Source organism: Nycticebus coucang, chromosome 17 (assembly GCF_027406575.1).
Source record: "Nycticebus coucang isolate mNycCou1 chromosome 17, mNycCou1.pri, whole genome shotgun sequence".
NCBI classification, from domain to species: Eukaryota; Metazoa; Chordata; class Mammalia; order Primates; family Lorisidae; genus Nycticebus; species Nycticebus coucang.
Window position 1 is genome coordinate 77,602,328 of NC_069796.1, and position 20,544 is coordinate 77,622,871.

The 20,544-nt window shown below is 46.9% G+C and overlaps 2 long non-coding RNA genes across 2 annotated transcripts; one reads left to right on the forward strand and one right to left on the reverse strand.

Moving 5' to 3' along the window:
- The first annotated feature begins 3,134 nt into the window (after positions 1–3,134).
- LOC128568994 (uncharacterized) lies at positions 3,135–10,543 on the forward strand. The gene is made up of 3 exons (XR_008375256.1): positions 3,135–3,816; positions 9,681–9,771; positions 10,326–10,543. It is a non-coding gene; the product is annotated as an uncharacterized LOC128568994 (long non-coding RNA).
- On the reverse strand, positions 3,913–9,062 carry LOC128568995 (uncharacterized). Its single transcript, XR_008375257.1, has 3 exons — positions 8,806–9,062; positions 7,860–7,912; positions 3,913–4,045 (listed from the first exon to the last, which is right to left on the reverse strand). It is a non-coding gene; the product is annotated as an uncharacterized LOC128568995 (long non-coding RNA).
- Positions 10,544–20,544: the final 10,001 nt, after the last annotated feature.

Genomic DNA, 20,544 nt, shown 5'->3' on the forward strand with positions numbered 1-20,544 from the left:
TGTCCTCATCCTAACTTTTCAGCCCTGAGAGGGAAGAGTGAGTACAAGTGTCAGGGCTGCGTGGCCTTTGGCATGTGACTTCCCTGTTCTGAGCTTCAAATTCCCCATCTATAAAATGGGGAAAATGGCACTTCGGGAGCTTGTTGTAAAGAGTATAGTGGAAACCCTCAAACACACTATTCCAAAGGGTACTCACTGTGATTAGTTTCTTTAGCTTGGTTTCATCCCCGTTTCCTTCCTGAATGGATCGTGCATGTGGCCATGCTTTTGACCTCTCCCTAGAAAATCAATCTCCTGCATAATCTGGGTAGCCAACTATTGGGTCTCCCAGGTCCGGTCACACGTTACCTCCTCTGTGAAGCCTCCCCTGACTCTCCCGCTAGTTACTTTGTGATCTGCATTTCAACAGTCATTCGCTTATGCTTTTGATATAATCCAGTCACCTTGTATGGTAACTATTGTAACTGTTCCCGTTCCCAACAATCCGTTCCGCCCCAGCCACACTGTGACCCCTTGGCAAGGCTGTGAACTCGTGGAAGACAGGGCCTCTACTTCCTGGTAATCCGTAGAGTGGCTGCTTTGCAATTCTTTAGGTGAATGACTAAATGACTATATGAAACAAGCAAGTAGGCGGATGGGTAGACGCTTACAGGGAAGATTAAACATTAATAAGAGAAAGATGTAGATAGGTCCAAGGAAACCTTGTTCTTTTTTTTTTTTTTTGCAGTTTTTGGCCGGGGCTGGATTTGAACCTGCCACCTCTGGTATATGGGGCTGGCGCCCTACTCTTTTGAGCCACAGGCGCTACCTTTTTTTTTTTTTTTAAGACAGAATCTCACTCTGTTGCCCTGGGTAGAGTGCCGTGGTATCACACCTCACAGCAACCTCAAATTCTTGGGCTCAAGAGATCCTTTTGCTTCAGTGATCCACCTGCCTCAGACTTCCAGAGTGCTAGGATTACAGACATGAGCCACTGCACGCAGCTAAACATCTTGCTCTTTGCACTGCGCCCAGATAATCCTTGCTCTCTTCACAACATATTTCTTTATTCATACCCAGGCTGGGTTGAAAGTTCAGGAATAGAAGGAAGGATGTACTCTGCCTAGCAAGAGACCACCTAGCCTGAAGGATCATAGATAGAAAATGGGGACAAAGGATGAATTCTAGACCCATCCAGCCCAGGGACCTGCTGAGCAACCTCAGGCCAGTCTCTTAACCCCTCTGTGCTGCAGCACAGGTTTCATGAAGCCCCCAGCCCTGGGCTGGGAAAAGAGACACAAAGAGACACATGGTCTGCAGAACGTGGAGGCCCAGCTAAGGTCGGTTGTGGCTGCTGTCCACTCAGGTCCCAGTTGGTGACAGCAGGGACTGGTGACACATGCCGGCTCCACCCTGAAGGAGAAGGGCCTGGATTACAGACACAGCTGTCTGTGAGCTGGAATGTTTCCAAGAGAGGAAGAGCAGCCCCTGGGGAAAAAGCTGGGCACTGGCTACGGGGCCAGCTCCAAACCCTTCATCATGGGCCCCGAATGTGCAGGACTCCATGCTTGGTACCGAGCCAAGAGTCTGTGGGTTCCTCAAGTCCACTGGGACAGCTGGAAGCTCCTTCTTGAGCTTTGGGGGATCTGATTCTCTGCTATGCCCTCAGCTCCCAACATAGGGCTGAGCACAAGTAGATGCCCAGAGAACGTGTCTGCCCGTGACCACGGGGTGGACAGGGTCAGAGGCCTGTGCAGGTGCTATTGGGAAGTAGTTAAAAGCATGGCTGGGGAGTCAGGCATGGAGGACATGGGTTCAAATCTCAGCTGTGCCACTTTGTGACACCTGGAGAATGTTTCTTACCCTCCCTGGGTCTCATTTCCTTAAACCCCAAATATACCATAATGATAGCCCAGAATGAGATGATGCATATAACGTGCTGGCGCGCTAAGTACTGAACATGTTTTCAGCAGCAGCAGCCACTCATAGCCCGGCCCTGTTGAGGGCTGGCCCACCACAGGGGGTGCTCAGTGGTGCCTGTTAGGAGAGTGGGCAGACTTATGTAAAATGTGTCACCACATCCAACCTCCCTCCCGGACCCTCCAGTGTCTTCCTCAGTTGAGTTGAGTTGAGACACCCCCCCCCCCCACTTCCTTTTCTGCTTCTGGGGCCTCAGTTACTTCTTGTCTAAGACCAGCAGGCATGGCATGCTGAGGGGAAGGGCGGGGACCATGTTTATTCCATTCCCTTGGTCAGGGGATCCACCTGGTAATTGAAGTCCAGTTGCCTAATTTGTGAGCAGTGGGAAATGGGATAAGGCATAAAAGAACTCATTTCGGTTTCAAAAAATGGGAAACTGATGTTTCCCAGCTTGGGAAACATTCTTACAAGCTCACAGTAGAGCTGGGACATGCTCCTTGACTTCTTAGCTTCCGGAGCTGCGTTCTAAACTCGGCGTTGAGTTCACAAAGGAAGGCTTCACATATTCCAGGAGAAAGTTGGGTTATACCTGAACACTTTTAAGTTGTTTTAAAAACACTATAACTACCTTCCAGAGAATCTTAAAAATAAAAAGTAAATGAAAACAAAATAAGAAAGCCAAAATTCTCCAACAGGCTGCAACAGCAAGGAAATGGCAAGCTTGGGGACTGGCCGAATCCCTACTTTTACCCCTCACTCAATTCTGTTCTGCAGGTGTGAGGGCCTTGACCTCTGTCCCATCCTTTCACCCCCAGGCAGTGGTGGCTATGGCATTACAGCTTCCATACCCACACCGTCTCTTCCTGAGGCTCTTCTAGAAGTCTCCAGTCAATCTCCCTTGCATCTCATAAGCCTAAACTGGGTCACACACCCATTCCTAAATCAGCCTCTGTTGGGTGAAGACCAGACACATATTCTTTCTTTCAAAAAGAAAGAGGGCTGAGAGCTGTGGCTCTGCCTGCTGAGGATTCCCACATCCTCAGCTCTGACTCACAGCTCTCCCTTGACATCCATATTTTAATGTCGGCTTCCAACTACATGTCTCTCTTTAGACGTCTACCAGTTGTAATAATCATCTCCTCCTTAACCTGGCTTCTGTTGATCCCTGACCCCTCCCAAACCTGCTCTATTTAAGGTCCTCCGTCTTAGTGAGTAGCCTCCCTGTCCTTCAAGTCCCTCATGCCGAAATCTTGGCATTATCCTGGACTCCTGTCTTACTCCCACATCTTCTGCAACCCTTCAGAAGACCCTGCCCACTCTACCTTCAGAACATACCCAGAACGCACCCCAGCTCCTCACATCCACTGCCTCTACTGCGTCGAGGTTCCCAGGACCTCCAGGTCTTCTGCCCCTGTCTCCAGCAGTGATCCCCAAGACTGGGATTCACATGGGAGCTTTACAGACTATGAATGCTTGAGCACTCAGAGCCTGATAGAACTGGTTGGGTATGGGCAGCCAGTAAGAATTTTGAAAGCTCCCCAAGCAATTCCATTGTGCAGCCAGGGTCAAAAAACTCTGATGCCGGTGGAATTTAAATCCATGACTCCGGCTGTGATCACCTGAGGAGTGGTTATAGCTGGAGGAGTGCAGAGGTCGGAGACGGAGCACAGGAGTCTCCAATATGCAGAGGCTGCGAAAAGAGGAGGAACCAGGAGGAGATGGAAAAGAGACTGACCCAATTGCTGCGTCAGGGGTGGTCAATTGCTCTTGACCAATTGGACACACTGCTTGAGCTTTGCGTAGGAAATCAGCATCCCCTGGACCCCAGCGGCATGGAAGAACTGAGGGCGGACACCGGCATCAGCTTCTCCTGGGCAAAGGGAAAGACCAGGTGGCCAAGAAACATCTACTAAACCAGTAAGACGATTATGATGGTAATGAAAATAAAAATAGTGCGAATTATATTAGCTCAGGCTGCCATAACAAATACCGCAGGCTAAGTGGCTTAAACAACAGAAATGTATTATCTCCCAGTTCTGGAGGCTGAGAAGGACAACGTTCCAGTCCAGCAGGGCTTGACTTCTGGTGAGGACTCCTCCTGGCGTGCAGGGGACGTCCTCCGCACTGCGTCCTCACATGGCCTCTCCTTGGTGCGCATGTGGGGGGCCGTGAGAGGAGGAAAAGAGAAAGAGAGATGTATCTTCCTCTTCCTCTAAAGCCGCAACTCCTACTGATTAGAGCCCTACCCTTCTGACCTCATTGAACCTCAGTTACCTCCTAAAAACTGTCTCCAAATACAGAGGATGCCAAAAGAAAAAAAAATGCATACATTTTAAGAAAGGAAAAAAAAAAACTGCATTAAAATCATAACATTCAAGTCACATTTGGCTTCTGCAGTTATAAGATACACGAAATACACGATACAATCTGTGTATTAAAATTGTAATTCTCACAATATACCGATAACATTCGTTATAGATTGTACCTTGTATCTCTTGTGATCGCAGAAGCCAAATATGACTTGAGTATTACAATTTTAATACAGTTTTCCCTTTTTTAAAGTGTGTATATATATTTTTTGGCACCATCTGTACAGTCATATCAGGTGCCAGGGCTTCAGCATATGACTTGGAGTGTGGGGGGAGACACAATTCAGTCCACGGCATTTATAAAACAGAACATTCCTCCTCGCCTCCCAGAGTTCTTAGGATCAGCTGATGTGTATAGCCGGAAGTCAAGGAGTACAGAGTCTTTTTAGATTGGTTGTGAGTTGTTAAGTTAGTTCCCCAGATGTTCCATGCCCCTCATTACTCCATCTTTCCAAATGCTGTCCCCTCTTTTCTCTTCCCCAGGAGAATCCCTACCCTTCCTTTCCGTGTGGACCAGACCACTCAGGTAAGGTTTGGGACTCCTCCTCTGAGGTCCTCCTCCACTGGCCCCTTTCAAACACCCCGGTTGAGCCTCGCCCTCAGCACATTGGGCTATAATTCTATCTCACCCCCCTGTTAGATTGTCAGTCTCACAAGGGTAACAGCTGGGTGTTATTCTCTGGGCTCTCAATGCCACAACCTGTTGCAGAGAAGGGGCTCAGTAAAGGTCAAGTGAACAAATAAGTTACTTAGTGATTGATTAGTTATAGCAATCAATCTAAAATAAGCCTTAAAAAAAGCCAACTTTTGCAGATTAGGGATGGCTCCTATACTCACACCAGATATGTTGTCTCTCCCTTAGGAGAGGAAGCTGGTAGAATGGTTCAGCTATGGTTACTGGACTCATGGTCTTCCTTTTGGAAACCTAAATCCCTCTTTTGCAAATGTGGTTCAAATTTACAAGGAAGCTGCCCATAGGCCCCGAGATAATACAGCACATGCCCTATGAAGTGAATGCCTGCCTGTCCTACTCCGGCTCTAATCCAGGCCAAGCCCCCCACCCCAGGCACACCCCACAGTTGCGTCCACCTAAATTCCGTCTCACTTTCATGCAACTAAGGCAACCAGGAAGTCCAGCACAAAGGACAAAGTAACATTTAAGCTAATGCCTGAGGATGAATCAGAATTTTTCAGAATATTAGTCAAGATAGGGTAATTACTGCCACAACCCTAAATCTTAGTGGCTTACCATTGACACGAGTTTGTTTCTTGCTCATGTCACGGTCCACGGAAAGTGGTGGGTCTCTGCTCTACACAGTCATGTGAGGACCCAGGTTCCTTCTGCCTGGACCTTCCTTTAGATTTTTGGAGTTTCTTCTCTTCAGAGAGTGGATGGGGAAAAATAGCAGGATTGTGTGCAGGAGATTTTTAACAGGCTGAGCTTGAATACAGCAATAGCCATATTCACTCACATTCCCTTGGCCAGAACTTAGTCTTTTTTTTTTTGTTTTGAGACAGAGTCTCACTCTGTCACCTGGGGTAGAGTGTGGTGGCATCATAGCTCATAGCAACCTCAAACTCTCAGGCTCAAATGATCTTCTTGCCTCAGCATCCACCACAATCCCAGCTAGTTTTTCTATTTTTAGTAGAGCTGGGGGGGTCTCACTCTTGCTCAGGCTGGTCTCTGAGCTCCTGAGGTTAAGTGATGCACCCACTTCAGCCTCCCAGAGTGTTAGGATTACAGGCCAGAATCACCACCCCAGACAGAACTCAGTCTTTTGTTCACACCTAGCTGCGAGGGAGCCTGGGAAATGCAGTCTAGCCGTGGGCTCAGGAGGAAGAAGAGAACATGGCCATTGTGGTTGGAGGGCTGTAAGAAGAAGGACCTTTACATGCAAAGGTCCAGAGAAATCCCAGCAAGATATACTGGGGAACTGCCAGGCTGAGCCTTGGGTAGGAGAGATTGGTAGGTGGGAAGCGATTGTCTTGGGTATCAAGATTCCCTGACAAGTAAAGGGCCACAGACAGGAGCTCATGCTCACTCAGAGTTAACTTGGAGCAAATGACTAAAGTTTCTTCCAACTTAGACAATAGAATATTCAGTGAGCATATGATTTTAAAGGATTTTTTAAAACAAAGTTTTAAGTGTTCCTGTATTGATAGGTAACACACTGATCTGTTTCAATATTTTAAAAGTGAAAAAGTCAGTCATGACTAATGTCTCTCCCATCTGAGAGTGGGTGTCTCTCAGGCACCCACTGCTCCTTGGAGGCAGCCAATGCTGTCAGTTTCTGTATATTCGTTCCGTGATGTTTTGTGCATACAGATACCTAAGCAATATGTATCTATAAATAATATGCATATCTCTATATTACTATATTCTTCCCTTTGCCCATTTTTGCACTCATTACAGCGTGCTAAATATAATATTTCAAATTTTATTCTGAGAGATTTTTTTCATGGTGGTTTATAAAGAACACCTTCACCTTTTGGGTGATGGCCTAGAACCCCATTGTACAACTGTACCACCAAGAAATAATCTGTCCATGGACAGTTAGGTTGTTTCTAATTTACCAAGAAACTTGCAGGAATTAAGTTTGTACATGTAATTTGACACATGAATGGGCCTATTTGCAGGATAAACGCACACGAATGGGACTTATGTGAAAGAATCGCACTATTCTAACACGACTGGATGGGAACCACCAGGTCACTGTGTTGGTCCTGTCTCTACTCGTCCCTGCTCTCTCCCAGTGACGCAGACCTGGTGACATTCTGAGGGGCGCTGTGCCCAGCCCTGTAGCCTCTGGCATTCGGTAGATGGAAACCACCCTTCAGAAGATGGTGGTACCCAGTGTGGTCTCCTGACATGTCAGGGAGGCCACCCCACAAGCCCCTTTGTGGTTCCACATCAGCTACACACATTTGCACGGTCAACCTTCACTCCTCAGCTCTGCTCCACCCCCAGCCCCACCCCCACCTGCAGCCTGGTGACTTCACCCCTTACCCCCAGGATGATGCCAAAGCCCGCTGAAGGCAAGGGCAGCTGTGGCAGCCAGAACACCCATATCCTGATCCCCCAAACCTGTGACTATGTTGCTTTACGTAGCACAGAGACCTCATGATGTGAAGTTAAGGGTCTTGCAATGGGGAGATTATCCTGCACTAGTTGGGTGAGCCCACTGTAATTACCAGCATCCAAAATGGGATACAGAAAGTGACAGAGAGAGATTGGAAGGTAACATGCTGCTGGCATTGGAGATGGAGGAAAGGGCCATGAGCCAAGGTGTGTAGGAGGCTTCCAGAACCTGGAAAAGGCAGGGAATGGATTCGCTGCTAAACCCCCAGTGGGATGCAGCCCTGGTGACACATTGGGTTTAGCCCAGGGAGGTCAGACTTCTGACTTTCAGAGCTGTAAGGAGATATGTTTGTGTTGTGTTAAGCCACTGATTTTGTAGTACTTTTAGCAAAATGGGAAGCTAATACAACAGTCCCTCACCTGCCCCTGCAGGAGCCGGGCGCTGCCTCTCTCCTGTCTCCCCAGCCCCCCTCCACTCAGAAAGTCTGGCTTCCGATGGCTGCTCCACTTACCCACTGGGTGCTCTGGGGCACACACGTCATCTCCGCGAGCCGAGTTTCCCCATCTGCAAAATGCAGCTCATGATCTGACTGATGTCACAGGGCTGCTGTGAGGATTAACTGAGATGATGCTTGTGGAGTCTCTTAGCAACCACGCCTGGCATAAAATTGGTGTCTGGTGATATTTTTAGTTGAGCATAATTCTGAATCTTCCCTTTGTGCTTCCAAAAGCCCCAAGTGCTGGAACCTGGGCTCTGCTTGAGGGGTCAACCCCTTCCTGCAACATGTAGACTAGCAGGGACCCTTGGGGAGCAAATTTTCCCTTTGTCACCAGCCCCAGGCACCAGGGTCCTTAGCCATGTCTTCATAGCAGAGGAAACTCAACCCATGTTCAAAAATCTGTTTGTCCCCACTCCCCAGCACTGGGGGAGTTGCCCCACACTCTGAGCCTCGGTGTCCTCATTGTGACAGTGCCCACAGGGAGCCCTCCCGGATGTTGGGGCGACGGTAAGCGTGCTCACGGTTGGGCAGGTACCAGGTGCTCAGGAAGCATCATCGGCTGCTTACCTCCCAAACCAGGTAGGCGCCACTCTTTCAGCCAGGGCTTCACCCAAGTTAAGTTGGACCCAGGAGCCCGTGCGATGTGTATCATCTCTTTAGGAAAGAGGATCCACACTTACAAATACACAGTAGGGCTTCAGATGGGGCCTCTGCCAGACGGGCAGCCAGAAGCCTAAACGCCACTTACCCACTGGGTGCTCTGGGGCACACACGTCATCTCTGTGAGCTGAGTTTCCCCATCTGCAAAATGCAGCTCATGATCTGACTGATGTCACAGGGCTGCTGTGAAGACTAACTATAAATATGTCCCAGATATTGCATGGAACTTTTAACTGGTTGTTCTGTCTATCAGGAACCCGGCAAACTCAGGTTCAGTGCTGTAGGGAAAAAAACCTACCTTAGCAGGGTAACTCTGGCCTTTCTTTCTCAAGCAAGGTGTGGCTATTCAAACTCAGGGTATGTTTTTCAGAAGTGTCCTTGCTTTGAGAAGCAGCTGGGATCTTGGATCTTTAGCAGAAGAACCAGTGACCAAGGAAGGGAAAGGGGACAGTTGCCCCAAACAGATTAGTGATCAACAGCCGTGCCCAGGTCAGGGCCAGAACCAAAACTGTGGAGTTGTGAGAACCGTGCTGCTTTTCTCTGAGCCTCTGTTTCCTCACCTGTAAAATGGCAATGCCTATATCCTTGGGTGGTGTGAACATTAAATAGGAAAACGTATAAAATGGGAAAAGAGCATCTGTGAGCACTTACCAGACGCGGGGGTTACACGCATTATCTCGTAGGTTAGAGCAGGCAGGCGGGTTCTGTTTTTGTTGCTATTAATGAATAACCTTTGAACACTAGAGAAGCACATGATTAAAAATGTCTTCTTTCTCACATCGAGAGCTTTTGCCCCCCTCAAACCCCTCAGGTTTCTCAGCCTCTGCACCGTTGGCATTTTGAGCCAGATAATTATTGTTGGGCCAGTTTGTGCCTTGTAGGATGTTCAAACACATCCGTGGCCCAAAATGTCTCTAGACATTACCAAATGTCCCTGCAGTGGGAGGTGGGGGGTGGGGAATCACCACTGTGAGAACCACCTCTTTAGAATGATCACTGTTAATAATTTCTTGAGACTCTTTTGGGATATTTCAAAGCAGATGTGTACACCTTAAAAAAAAAAAGGTGGATTAATGAATACAATTTTTCTACCACTTGTTTTTTACTTAGTAATATCTCTTGAACATTTTCCTGCATTTCTCCTTTTAACATCTGAGTGATTTTTCTTTGCAGGTACTGTTGCAATCGATGGAACAAATTCCCTCACAATGGGCACTGGAGTGGTTTCCGGGGTTTTGCTGGTACACATAATTCTCCAATCAAGGTACACATAATTCTCCAATCAACATTCTCACACATGTATCTTGATATATCCAGGATAAAAATGTAGCATTGCTAGTCCAGAAGTATGTACCTTGTCACTTTGATCTTCCACATTGTTATCCAGAATAGTTTATACCAATTTATTCTATTGGTACTAATACCTTGATGAAAAATACCAAATATTTAGTCGGCATCCATTGTATTTCATGCACTGTGCTAAATAATTTGTATTTGCCATTTTATTTTATTGTCACTACAATCCCATTTGGTGAACTGAGAACATTTCTGTTTTATAAACGAAAGAATTTTGGTTACGAGATATAGAGTCTTTAATAAACTTGTCAGTTGGCAGTAGAACTCAGAGCTGTCTCAGACTAAAACCTGTTCTCTTAACCAATACAGTTAGTGTTTATAACAACCTTGTAAGGTGGGTCCATTATTCCCATTTTCCAAGGGGCTTACTAGAGCCCCAGGCAGTTAAAGTGACTTTCCTGGAGCTACAGAACCCAGCCACAAATCTGAGCCTGACTCCACAATCTTTGTTTTTCCATTCAGGCTCCAATGCCACCTCTTCCAGGAAGCTCTCCAGGATTGCTCAAGCCATGCTTATCACCTGACCTCTACTACCATCTCCCCAGGGGCGAGGAATCTGCAGCAGGCATTTTAACCCAGAGTGGGTCGGCGTATGCATACGTAGGACCTCATGGGTATTGCAGTCAGACCCAGATTAGAATGGTGCCTCTCTGCCATCTACCCTCTAAAATAAACGTGGGCAAGAGACCACCGCTGTTGGGCCTCTGTTATTTGTCATAATGATCCTTGTCATCCGCCATGTTTATAGTACTTGTGATAGATATGCCTTCTCTTACGGAGTGCCTTCTCTATACCGTGTTTTACAAGGGACTGTGTCTCGGTTTGAGTCCCCTCAGAGGGAGACATGGAGACAAGGAATTGGGGCAAGGTATTTATTTGGGAGGTGACCCCCGGAGTGAGTGCGGAAGTGACATGGGGAAGGCACATAATGAACAAGGAGTGGCCGTGCCGGGCCAGGCTCTATCCACTGAGGACTCGCCCCTCAAGGTTGGAGGTCACTCCTGCTTCATGCATTGCAGGCCTTCCTGAAGCCTCCGAGCCGTGGGGGAACTGTCTGCAGGTGACCAACAGCACAGCCTCCCTATAGGCATTACAGTAAGTAGCTTTAGAATGAATGAATTACCACTCACATTGTGTTTACCACTGATCTTGTGTTTTAATTACCATTGACCTAGTTACCACTGACCTTGTGTTTTGTTCTGCTGTTTTGTAACCCTTTTGAGAGTCTGTGCCTTGTGCCTGAATCTAGGATTTTTACATCACTGTGCAGAGCATGGAGTGAACCTTTGTTAATTGAGGCTGACCAGTTGATGCCTTCAGTCATCAGCAAATACTTACTAGGCACCTACTATGTGCCAGGTTCTTTTTATTACAGTAATAGACCTTTAAAAAAAAAACAACAGTTTAAGTTTACAGAAAAATGAACAGAAAGTACAGAGCAGCGTTCTGTACACCTGCTAACCACCTTCTCTTCATTGCCCCTGTTATTAACATTTTGCCCTCACTGGTGTATTTGTTGCAACTGATGAGCCAATACTGATACATTGTTATTAACTAAAGTCTATAGTTTGTATTAAGATTTCACTTTGTGTTGTAAATTCTATGGGTTTTTAGTTTTCTGAGATAGGGTCTCACTCTATCACCCATGCGAGGGTGCAGTGGCATCATCATAACTCACAACAACCTTGAACTCCTAGTTCAAGGGATCTTCCTGCATCAGCACCCCCAGTAGCTGGGACTATAGGCATGTGCCACCAGACTAGGCTAATTTTTAATTATTTTTTAGAAATGGGGTCTTGCTATGTGGCCCACACTGGCCTTGATCACCTGGGCCCAAGCGATCCTCCCACTTCAGCCTCTGAAAACTCTGGGATTGCTGGTATGAGCCACCACGCGTAGCTCAGTCTATGGTTTTAAATGAAGACATGATGACATGTCTCCACTATTACAGATTCATACAGAGTAGTTCCACTGTCCCAAAAGTCCCCCACATTCCACCTGTTCAACCCCCTGTCCTCCTCTCCCTTCCACTCAACCTGTAACACAGATGATATTTTAAGTGCTGGGACTATAGCTTGGATAAAATACAGAGGCATTAGGGCATGTGATCTGCTGTAACCCAAACAAGTGGGTCCCAGAGTCTGCCCTGTGGTGTCCTTCCTTTCCTTCTAGGGGTAGCAGAGCTGTTCTCTCTGTCCTGGTCTGTCAGTGGCTGCCGGTGGGGCATGGGGGGCTGGGCAGTGTCATGGCTGAGCACAGAGATCCGCTGTCTGCCACACAGATCCAGGTGAGGGCCCCGCCCTGCCCTCCACTTAGCAGCTGTGTGACCTTGAGTAGCTTCCTTCACTGCCACAAGCCTCAGTTTCCAGATCTGCCAAACGAGCGGGACAAGAGAACTCCTGCCTACCAAGGCTTATGGGGTAACCCAAAGCATGGATGGTGAGAAGGACTCAGGCCTGACCCGGGCACAGATGAAGCCAGCACCTCTTTCATTCCACATGTCTTTATCTTTATGACAAGCCTGGGAAAGAGACATTATTCTCATTTCACTGCAAGAAACATGACCTGAGGATACCTTGTGCTGACCGGCCAGTCAGGCCACAGCCTTGAATCCAGGACCAACCAGCCCCTAGTTTGTTCTGCCAGAAGCTCTCTAGTGGATCAGGTGGCGTAGTTGGCTATGGTGCTGATAACCTCTGGGGTCGAGGCTTTGGGTCTTGGACTTGTAAATAAGTCTTAAAAATCCTGACTATACTGCCTGTCCCTCCTAGACTCAGAAAGAGCTCACGGACAGACTGTCTGTGACTTTTCTAGTATTTTATTTTCCTGCATCTATTCTAATCCACCTCTCTGAGCCTCAGTTTCCTTATCTGGAAAATGGAGTGGAATGGTCCCGTGCTTTCTCAGGATCCCCTCAGCAGCAGAACCACCTAGGCATTGTGCCTTAAATGCCATTGGGGGGAGTCACCCCATGCTGGCGGTCACAGTTAATGACAGCTCTTACTTATTATATGTCTCTGGTTTTAGGTACTTTGCACACATTTTACATCTGACAAAAAAGCCCATGAGGTGGCTGGTACGTAGTGTGTCCCTGTTTTACAGATGAGAAGACAGAGGCCCAGAGATGCTCAGTGATGTCTTAAAGGTCTCAGGGCCAATGCATGGCAGAGCTGGGGCTTGAACTCTGGTTTGTCTGGGTTTAAAGTCTCCCCAGACCCTACCCTGAGTCTCTTGGCTTATAGTTTTAGGGTTTTGTTGTTGGCAGACAAAACACTATTTGGTCTGAATTACAATTCAGTTCAAGTTTATAAAAAAAAAAAAAATTCACAACACAGGTGACCTTCATGTTTTAGCACCAAGCACAGGGCCTGGGGCATGATTTTTAGAAACCAAGTTGTCCTTTTCTCTTCCTTGTGAGGGGAAAACCCCCCGTACCATGAGCGTTTGCTCAATCTGTCGCACTCTAACACACGCAGAGACGGTTCTGTTTCTCCATCTCTCCCTTGAAATGGACGGAGCAAAGAACAAAGAGGATTGAGGATTGGGGGTGAAATTCCAGGGCAAACTTAAAATCCTGGAGAGGCTGCCTATGTTAATTTCCTTTGGATGTTAAAAATCCTTCCAGAAGGATGCTAATTGTCAAGATGTCCCAGGGCTGGGAGGAGCTTCCCAGGGTGCACAGCAGCCGCGGAGGCTGCACGGACCCAACTCTCTCGATTCTGCATGTGGGCACACCAGCCTGGCATGGGGGGACAGATATACATGAAAATACCTCTAAGCCGCACAGGACAATGAGGGGGAGGAGGAGAAGGATGTGACTCAGAAGACTGGACTCAGGCTCAGCTTTGCTGCCCCCAGCTAACTGTGTGACCTGGAAGAAGTGGCTTATCTGGGTCCCAAAGTCATCTCTAAAATATTTTCAGACACTAAACTATCTCATTTTTCCACTGGAGTCTGACAAAGATGACCTAGCCTATACAGCTCAAAATTCTATTTCCTAAGAATGGACCCTAACTGGCAGCAATGATAATAAACTATAAAAGTACCTAATATTTAGTGAGCACTTAGTGTGAGCCAAGCCCTGAGCAAATATCCTGTATGGTTTATCTCACCTCCCTATGAAATGCAAAGCTGGATACTCTGATTATCCCCACACTAAAGAGAACTGAAGCTCAGTGAGGCTAAGGGATTTGCTCAGTCCTGAGCTAGAAAGTGGTAGATCTAGGATTTGAACCAAATCTGCTCAGCTCTGGGGCCTCCCTCTTGAACAGAGGCTCAGGTAGCAACAATAAGCCTGACACAGCAGTGAGTGGACACCATCCGGGCTTGTAGACAGGCCTTCACTGTGGGGTCACTAACAAGCAAAGTCTGACCCCCCCCCCATTGTGTCCCCAGCTTAGCAGGCATGGCAGGAGTGTAACCAGATCTGCTTCGAGAGACCTCAGACTGGGCCATTCACTGGGCCAGAAATCTGAGCCACTCCTCAGAGGGGCTGCAGACAGCTTTGGGCTTGGGAATTGGGTCCCACCGTTCCAGCCCTCTCCTTGCAGGCTGATTGGCTTTTGGCCTTTGTTAATGGCACCATCTCAGATTGGTGTCAGGGGCCATTTGAGGGGACAGAGTTGAGGGGGAAGACAGGGTAGGAAGGCGGTGGGTGATTGTCACCTCTTCTTTTTCACCCTTTGGTCCCTTTAGTTAATCTGACACCTTCTCCAAGTTGCAAGGGACAATTCAGGTTGAATGAATTTCCCAGGTCCGTGAGTCCACTTCCTGCCTGCCTGCTCATTTACTTGAAAGCCCAAACCTTAGCCTGCCTGAAAATTCCAGACCATGCTCTCAGAACCCAACCCGATCAAATCTTCACAGAAGCCAGTGCGTTGTCATTGTCATGAATCCCATGATCTGCGTTTATTGCTTGAGCATTATTTTATAGGCGTTAACCTCCCTCCTCTGTCCTGTGCTACATTTCACCACCCTCCCCCACCCCCCAGATATCCAGCTTAAAGCCATTTATAAGTCTGTGGCTTATCAAACTGCTCAGGTCTCAACTTGAGAGAAGGAAATTAACTGAAAATTAATTTGTATGTTAAGCATTTATTATGTGATAGACCCCCTTAAATATTTGTTTGTAGAGACATGTGGTGTGGTAAAAAGAACCTGTTACTCATATAGGCAGGCTTTGAGTCCCGAAGCTCCCCTTTACAATATGATAATAATAACTTACATTTAGTCAGGGTTCAGCACGTGCCAAAGTACTCACCCAAGTAGTCTATAAGCTAGATGTTATTTTATCACCTTCATTTCTCAGATGAGGAAACTAAAGCACAGAGAGGTTAAGTCACTTGCCCAGCGTCTCACAAATTGCAGAAGGCAAGTTGCTAACCCCAGTTGCCACCTATTTAGAAAATTAAGGATGATAATTCCTGACTCGCCAGGTACTTGGAAAGATTAGATTCTGTGAGGTAGAAAAATGTCCTTCCTTCCTTCCTCTTCCCTCCTTTATTCTTTCTTTCCAATATTGATCAAAGATTGCCATTATATCAGGTTCTGGAGAGATGGCCCAAGTCAGGCAAATAAGCCCCTTAGCCTCACTCTTCCTAGGAAGGCTGTCATCTCGCAAGGGTGACAGGTGATAAGTCACAACCCTCCCATTGCCTCATGTTCCCCAGCACCAAAAGGGTCGATATTACCCCTCATTTGGCTTCTGCTTCTTCCTTGGTTCTGGGGAAGGGACGAAATCAGGCCAAATCAGAGAATCATTGTCATCCATTACCCCTTCCTTGGCATTTAATGTGATCAAGAACTCTGACCCAGACTGAGGTCCAGATAAGTGGGTATTTGCCTAAGGACACACAAGGAATGAGCAGCCAAGGCAGGATCAGAACCAGGAGGGTCTGCCCCAAGCTCCAAGATAAGGCAGTGTGCTCCAGACTCAGGAAGCTGGGGTCGGTTCAAAGTCCTTCCCTCCTTGGAGCCCAAATCCCCAGCCCTCTACTTGCATCTCAAAATAGAAGTCGCTGCTTTTGCTACCGCTCTGGTGAATATCCAGCATCATGATGCCTTATTCCTTCAACTTTCGTATAAGGAAGGATGTTGGGCTCCTTTTCCCTTCCTGTAGTTATTGCTGGACGTGGCTTTATCCAAGTCCCCTTTTAAGCAGGATGGCTGAAGTCGAATGGGTCACTTCCAAGGAGGGCTAAAGCAAAGAAATAAGCAGGCTTCCGTCTCCCACAGTGAACTCCTGCTTGTTAGCTTCCTGTTGGGCACAGCCAGCAAGGCGTGAGTTTTCAGTCAACAGGAACCACCAGTGATGGGCACAGGTGCTGCTGCTAAGGCGCAGGTGTTTGGGCACCAATGTGCATTGAGCACCTCATGAATTCCAGGCCTGGTTCATAGTGTTCTTTGAATCCTTACCATTTCTCTCTGAGGCAGGACTTAGTAGCCCTAATTTGCAGATAATGTATCTGAGGCTCAGAGATGAGCTAAAATTAGAAGCACAGAAAAAAAGCAAAATCTCCTGATCATGTGGACCCATGTGGTCAGGTTTCAAACCCCAATGGGCAGGACCTACAATGACCACTGTGTAAATCCTGAGGTTGGATTTAGTCTCTGGTACGTTCCATTCATAATCTTTTGGGGTTCCAGCTATTTCAGGACTCAGAGTTGGGACGTGACCCTCAACATTGTCCTTTCCATGAATTCCATCATCATGTCATTCCCTGTTGAGTTCAGAGTCCTGATGTCTCTGCAGGACACCTGTTCTCTCCCCAGCCGCTGCCATCTCACTGACCAGTGCTCTCCAAGTGTTGACCCATGAACAATAAGGATCCCAGTGAATATACTCTTACCCCACCTCCCACTGTCAAATTTCTTCAGCTTGTCCACATGGATATTATGTAAAACCACCCTACTGGGCAATGGTTGTTTTTAATCCACATGCATTTCTCCTATGGTGTTAACATTTTTCTTTCCTTTGGAGAATATGTTATACTAGGATATTGCTTGCAATTCTTCATTCCTCTATAAAAGGATTTCTATGCATACCCACCAACACGTGACTTTTCAGTGTTTCTCAGTTTGGGGGATACTGTCTCTCTCCATGACATTAATATTGAACTTGGCCATGCAACAATCACTGACCAGTAGGATGGATACAAGGTGAGCAGAGGCTCTAAAACGTGCTTATGCGGTTTGGTCATCTATGCTTCTGTGATTTACGATGAGAAAAACATATCTCCTGGTCCACGTGGGATGAGGAGCACATGGAATAGATCTGCCCCTAAATTTAACCTGGAGCCAAGCTCCATCCACCCGGCAGGGGCAGAAATTATCCTCAAGTTTATGAGCAAGGAATAGAAATACTTGTTAGATATTTTTTTTTATATAGAAAATAGAAGTACTTTGTTAGAGTTGTTACCCAGAATTAGCATAGTCATATATGGGTAGTTCTTATGGGGAAGCACACCCCATCCCATTAAGTTCAGACCATGACCCAGGCATGGTCTGGCGATACGGGCTTTGCCTTCCCAGATACCTTCCATTCTCTGCCCCACTCTGCCCTGCCCCATGCTCAGGGCCCCTTCCTTGGCTGCAGCCCCCCCCCCCAGACTCTGGCAATACTATAGTAGAACCTCCATAGTTGACCACCCCCCTACATTGACCACCTCCATCAGAAGACCTAATTTTCATAGACCAGACACGCACCACATGTGTGTGTCAGTACAGTAGGCCTAGTTCCTTACGTTGACCACTTCTGTTGACCACTTAAGTCTCTTGGATGGTCAACTTAGCAAAGAGGTTCTACTCGATGTGGGTCCTTACAAAACTTTTCAGATAAACAAAAATTAAGAAATGTAAAATCTGTGCAGACAGAAACAGATGAAGCCCTCCCAGCAATATGGATAAGCTGAGCAAGTTGGAACTTGCACAGGTGAATCAGAAAGGACGCTGTTGACTGTGTTTCTTAAAAGTGAAATAACAGAGTCTGTCTCAAAACTTTCATAGTGACCTGTGTATTTTTTTCCCTAGGCTCTCAAGCCAATGTGAGGTAAAAGACTCTCCTTCTGTCTAGTCTCAGCTGCCTTAACATATTTGTCAGCTCCTTAATGCCTGCCCAGCCTCTGTCAATAGACATTTCATTGATTTATATTCAGAATCCCCACTACACAAACTATTTCCAATGGGGACCTGTGATCTTGGCCACACCCCTTATTCTAAATTCTTCCTGCACTTGGGCAAGTCAGTTACGCTTTGTTCTCCCTCCCCGCAACGGACAGAATAAGGGCTAGACTATTGAGCTTTTCAGGCTGTTGTGAGTGGTAAGTCTGCTCATGGGTCGACAGTGGCTAGCCTTGGGCTGGCCTCATGAGGGACCGCAATGCCGGGTGATTCTCCTGTCTCGTTACCATCAAAGGTGGTGTCAGGCACGCACCAAAGCGTTCGCAAATATTGTAGATTGAAATTCCCCTATGGCAGATTTTCTCCCTTTGACCTTTTGATTATTTTTCCTCTTGAAGTAGCAGAATAAGGCATCTAGTACCATGGCGACAGCCTCTATAGAAATCTGTGGCTTGTTCTCAGCACACCCACGGCCACCAGTGGGAGGCTGGCATAGATTTGAGCCAATAGGGAGAAGGCACGTTTAGCCTTGTTCTGGTTACAGAGAATACTTTTTCTTCCCTCTTTCAAATGGACCTTCCTGTCCCCAGTTCAGGATCACCTAGTGCTCTCCTAATGTGGGTGAATTTTCCATCAGCTCCTAGAAAGAGTGTATTTCCAGCTTCTCCTGGGACAGACAGAGGGGTTTAAAATGAGATAAAGCAAGCTTCGATGGAGAATCTTTGGAGCCTGCCGAGGAGTCAGGCTGCTCTGATTGCATTTCTGCTAGAGGGAGGGAATGTGTGTGTTTGGAACAGGTAATCCTTTCGGATACTCTAATCCAAGATTAGAAATAGACTTGTGTTGCTGCAGGAAATCCCTATTGTTTGGTCTTTTCTTTGTTAGGCTTGCTCTGTTAGGGTGGAAATGTGTTGGCCTGGGAGTAGAGGCCTGTTAGGGAAGCTAAACAGGGCCTCTGCCCCTTTAAAAAGGACCTTGAGAAGGGACAGTCAGAGAATCACACTGATGAGGGGCAGATGGCCAGTAAACAGGATGGCAGCGAGTTGGGGAGAGGGTGACCAGCTGGGCCGTCTGCTTTATCACCTCACAATGGAGGAGACTTTGGCCAGTGGCTGCAGGTGGAAGATTCAGGGGTAGGGATGTGTACCCTGAGCCAGGCTTTCCAAATGGTCCAACTGGCCCTACCGTCTGCCTGAACTGGAGCTCAGAGTTCCAATCCTGGGAGACAGAAGAAGCATGGACTGTGAAGCCAGACAGGTCTGGGTTCAAATTTGACCTTCGTCTCCCTGAACAGTGGTGTAGGTGCTTGTCTGAGTATCCATATTCTGTCTATAAAAGTGGATAATAATTCCATCTCACAAATTCACTGTGAGACAAGTATAGATCATATGAGTTGAGTACAGAGCATGGGGTAAATCAGTTGCTTAGGAAGCTTTAGTCCTCTTGTCCTCTAGGGAGCATAGTAATAGCTACTTAACTAATAAGGGTACAGAGGAAAATCTTTTTGAGAACCAAGGGTCCTGGCAATTCACAAATGAAATTCCCAAATCCTGCTTAAATGCCTTACTAAAACCAAGATTGCAAGTATATTACTCGGGACTAGAATCAGCTCCCTATAACAGATAATAGTAGCTTAAAAAAAGAATAGAGTTTACATCCCATTCCTCTCATATGAAAAAAATTATGTTCCAAATAGTCAAGGGCTGCAATGGTGGCTCCCCACTCATCCCCTCCAAGAAGTCAAGGCTCCTTCTGTCTTTGTTTTCTGCTATCCTGCTTTGTTTTCTGTGGCTTCCACAGTCAAGGTCATTGCGTGGTCATAAAATGCTAGCGTAGGTCCGGCATCATGCCCACATTCCAGACACCAGGGTATTGTTGGCGGGGTTACTGAACTGCACCCCTCAGGGAGATACTTAACATTCAGCAGAACATCCGCAGGAGCACAGAGCTCAGTAGGTTGTCAGCAGAGCTTATTCCCTGTCCCCTCTGGCCTCCCATTGCCCACCTACCACTTCGGTATTAGTAAATCAAACAAATATCAGTTTACATCCAACTTCAGAGGATATGTAAACTTCAAGAATGAGAAAAGGCTCAGAATTGGATGCTAAAATGGATTATATGTGGGTGCCAGGTTGAGAACTTAAAATCCTAAGGATAACCCCTAAAATCTAAATATTTTGCATTATTATCTATCTCCTACCAGCCTATGTTATTGGTCATATTAATTACCTATTGATGTGTAACAAATTGCCCTGAAATTTAGTGGCTTCAAAAAATAGCACAGATTTATTATCTCACAGTTTCTGTGGATCAGAAATCTCAGTGTGGCTTAGGAGGGTGATTTGGCTTAGAGATCCCTCACAAGTCTTCAGTCAAGACACTGCTGGTTCTGTAGGCCCCTCGAGGCTTGACTGGGGTGGAGCTGCTGTCAAGCTCACCCACATGTTTATTGGGCAAAATTCAGCTCCTCCCTGGAGGCTGGATGGAGGCTCCCTGAATTTCTTGCCACACGAGCTCTCTTGAGGATAGCTCACAGTATGGCAGCCTGCTTCATCAGAGCAAG